The sequence below is a fragment of the Zalophus californianus genome, chromosome 1, assembly GCF_009762305.2.
Source record: "Zalophus californianus isolate mZalCal1 chromosome 1, mZalCal1.pri.v2, whole genome shotgun sequence".
In the NCBI taxonomy this organism is placed as follows: Eukaryota; Metazoa; Chordata; class Mammalia; order Carnivora; family Otariidae; genus Zalophus; species Zalophus californianus.
Window position 1 is genome coordinate 158,213,849 of NC_045595.1, and position 4,681 is coordinate 158,218,529.

The window sequence follows — 4,681 nt, forward strand, 5'->3', positions numbered from 1 at the left end:
AGCTTGAGAAGAATGTGTATTCTGCTGCTATTGGATGGAATGTTCTATAAATGCCTGTTAGGTCCACCTGATCTAATGTATAGTTTAGGTCCAACTTTTCCTTGTTGATTTTCTGTCTGGATAATCTAGCCAGATTGAAAGTGGGTTATTGAAATCCCCTAGTATTATTGTATTGCTGTCTATTTAAGGGCAGTCTTAAATATCTGTTTTTCCAAGAGTAGTTACAAAAATTTTGAAGTTTGTGACACAGGTCATCTATTCTTGTCCTTTGTCCAGGCAAACAAAAGTGCTATCAGGTAAAACCAGAGAGCTGTTGAAATCTAGTGTTCCTGTGTTTCCCAACTGAGGATACTGAAAACCAGGGTGTGAAAGATCCTGATCAAGGGAAGAGTTTGGATCACCTTTTGTTCCAAGGAAGTCCTCATGAAACTTAAGACTGCTCATTCCAAACATGTTTGCCCATCTTTGCTTATAAATGCAACATTATTCATGAAATACTTGAGATACTCAGTAGGTGGACAGTAGATAAACAGAATATATTGTTGTAACTGAGGATGTTCCTATTCTCTTTGTCTTTTTCACAGAGCCAGTGTGAACATGTATGACTGTTGAGCTTTAACTTTCATGTGTTCAGTTTCAACTTTAACAATTTTATTTCCCTTTATTTTGTGAGTTAAGAGAATGGAAACAAAATTAAAAGTCTGACAATGAGTTCTCAATTCCTTTCCCCTTCCAGGTGATTGGTAGGGCTAAAACACTAGAGTTTGCTTGTGAAATGCTGCCATTATGTAAATCTACATGGTTTAGTGAACAGAATCCCAACTGAGAGCCTGTAGACCTGTGTTCTAGTATCAGGTCATAGGTATTTAGCTTTTCCATACCTTAGTTTGTTCATCTGTAAAATGAGGAGCTTAAATAGATGATTCTACTTCCCGTCTAATAGCCTAGGTTTCTCTGGCACCTGGACATAATTGCAGAACTTTAGAAGGAAAGACACCAGACCCAAAAATCTGGGGTTTAGATCTGATTTTGTACATTTTGTGGTTTTATTTCCTCATCTCTAAGAAATAGAGTAATAGCTATCAGTTGGCCACAGGTGCAATGCCTGATTAGCTATTACCTTGCATAAGAAGTTTGCAAATAAAGATGTCTATGGAAAAGAAGCCCCTCCTCTGAAGGTTTAAAACATATTAAAAAGCTAGATTAAACACATGTGCCATCTGTTTAGGAAAATGAAAATAGATTAAAAGAGTAGAATAAAGTACAGAAAGACCGCTTGCATTAGCAGTAGTGTATTTAAGAGAAAGTACAAACAACCTATACATTCATTAAAAATGCTCAATATTACTAGTAACCAAAGAAATACAAATAAAGACAACAATGAGATCCCATTTTCCTGCCATTAAGCAAGACATTGAAATATTTTTATCCAATGTTGGTGAAAGAATAGGGAAGTGGTTACCATGAAACACTGCTGGTCAAAGTATAAACTGGCATAAACATCTTGAAAGATAAGTTGACAGTGTTACAATTTTAAATGTATATATCCTATGATCAGAAATTACTTTTTTATATTTACTCATATGTCTAAGAATTGGTCAAATATATTCATTGCAGTTATATCTATAAGAGCAAAACATTTGAAATGATGACTCCCTTGTAAATCAATAGTTAAATGGTTAAACAAATGATAACACATTCATACTGCAGAGTACTATGTAACAGTTAAAAAAAATGAGGTGGATATCTGCCTACTGACACGGGACTATCTCTAATACACATGGTAGAGTAAAAAGCTAGTCACAGGACAGTCTGTATTATATGTACAAATACACACTAATAAAATTATGTGTTTCTCTCTATATATATTACATATTAAAGAAAAGTCAGATAAAAGACTTTAAAGGGATACACAGGGGCACCTAGGTGGCTCAGTCAGTTAAGTGTCTGACTCGTGATCTCAGCTCAGATCTTGATCTCAGGAGTTCAAGCCCTGTGTTGGGCTCCACAGAAGATACACAATGAGGGGCACCTGGGTGGTTCAGTCAGTTAAGCATCCAGCTCTTGATTTCAACTCAAGTCCTGATCCCAGGGTTGTGAGATCAAGCCCTGTGTCAAGCTCCATGCTGGATGTGGAGCCTGCTTAAGATTCTCTCTCTCTCTCTCTCTCTCTCTCTCTTTCCTTCTGCCTCTCCAACCCCCTCATGATCTCTATCTCTCTCTAAAATAAAGAAATGAATAAAAAATAAAAGATACACAATGAACTGATAACAGTAATTACATTTGAGAAGGGAAGTGGTGATGAAAGAGACTTAAACTTTAAAGGATTTACATTTTTTCCCATTTATTACATTTATTGTATAATATATCCTTTTTTCCCCTGTTACAATGTTTCTTATTTTTAGCATTTTTTTATTTTATTATGTTATGTTAATCACCGTACATTACATCATTAGATTTGATGTAGTGTTCCATGATTCATTGTTCGTGTGTAACACCCAGTGCTGCATTCAATACGTGCCCTCCTTAATGCCCATCACCAGGCTAACCCATCCCCCACCCCCTCCCCTCTAAAACCCTCAGTTTGTTTCTCAGAGTCCATAGTCTCTCATGGTTCATCTCCCCCTCCAATTACCCCCCCTTCATTTTTTCCTTCCTAATATCTTCTTTTTTTTTAAAACATATAATGTATCATTTGTTTCAGAGGTATATAGCTCTGTGATTCAACAGTCTTACACAATTCACAGCACTCACCATAGCACATACCCTCCCCAATGTCTATCACGCAGCCACCCCATCCCTCCCACCCCCCACCACTCCAGCAGCCCTCAGTTTGTTTCCTGAGATTAAGAATTCCTCATATCAGTGAGATCATATGATACATATCTTTCTCTGATTGTCTTATTTCACTCAGTGTAATACCCTCCAGTTCCATCCACATTGTTGCAAACGGCAAGATTTCATTTCTTTTGATGGCTGCATAATATTCTATTGTATATATATACCACATCTTCTTTATCCATTCATCTGTCAATGGACATCTTGGCTCTTTCCACGGTTTGGCTATTGTGGACATTGCTGCTATAAACATCGGGGTGCATGTACCCCTTCGGATCCCTACATTTGCATCTTTGGGGTAAATACCCAGTAGTGCAATTGCTGGGTCATACGGTAGCTCTATTTTCAACTTTTTGAGGAATCTCCATTATGTTTTCTAGAGTCGCTGCACCAGCCTGCATTCCCACCAACAGTGTAGGAGGGTTCCCCTTTCTCCACATCCTTGCCAACATCTGTCATTTCCTGACTTGTTAATTTTAGCCATTCTGACTGGTGTGAGGTGATATCTCACTGAGGTTTTAATTTGGATTTCTCTGATGCTAGGGGATGTTGAGCACTTTTTCATTTGTCTGTTGGCCATTTGGATGTCTTCTTTGGAAAAATGTCTGTTCATGTCTTCTGCCCATTTCTTGATTGGATTATTTGTTCTTTGGGTGTTGACTTTGATAAGTTCTTTATAGATTTTGGATACTAGCCCTTTATCTGATATGTCATTTGCAAATATCTTCTCCCATTCTGTCAGTTGTCTTTTGGTTTTGTGGACTGTTTCTTTTGCTGTGCAAAAGCTTTTTATCTTGATGAAGTCCCAATAGTTCATTTTTGCCCTTCCTTCCCTTGCCTTTGGCAATGTTTCTAGGAAGAAGTTGAGGCGGCTGAGGTCGAAGAGGTTGCTGCCTATGTTCTCCTTTAGAATTTTGATGGATTCCTGTCTCACATTTAGGTCTTTCAACCATTTGGAGTCTGTTTTTGTGTGTGGTGTAAGGAAACGGTCCAGTTTCATGCTTCTGCATGTGGCTGTCCAATTTTCCCAACACCATTTGTTGAAGAGACTTTCTTTTTTCCATTAGATATTCTTTCCTGCTTTGTCGAAGATTAGTTGACCGTAGAGTTGAGCGTCCATTTCTGGGCTCTCTATTCTGTTCCATTGATCTATGTGTCTGTTTTTGTGCCAGTACCATACTGTCTTGATGATGACAGATTTGTAATAGAGCTTGAAGTCCGAAATTGTGATGCCACCAGCTTTGCTTTTCTTTTTCAACATTCCTCTGGCTATTCGAGGTCTTTTCTGGTTCCATACAAATTTTAGGATTATTTGTTCCATTTCTTTGAAAAAAGTGGATGGTGTTTTGATAGGGATTGCATCAGATTGCTCTAGGTAGCGTTGACATCTTCACAATATTTGTTCTTCCAATCCATGAGCAGGGAATGTTTTTCCATTTCTTTGTGTCTTCCTCAATTTCTTTCATGAGTATTCTATAGTTTTCTGAGTAAAGATTCTTTGCCTCTTTGGTTAGATTTATTCCTAGGTATCTTATGGTTTTGGGTGCAATTGTAAATGGGATCGACTCCTTAATTTCTCTTTCTTCTGTCTTGTTGTTGGTGTATAGGAATGCCACTGATTTCTGTGCATTGATTTTATATCCTGCCACTTTACTGAATTCCTGTATGAGTTCTAGCAGTTTTGGGGTGGAGTCTTTTGGGTTTTCCACATAAAGTATCATATCATCTGCAAAGAGTGAGAGCATGACTTCTTCTTTGCTGATTCGTATGCCTTTTATTTCTTCTTGTTGTCTGACTGCTGTGGCTAGGACTTCTAGTACTATGTTGAATAGCAGTGATGATA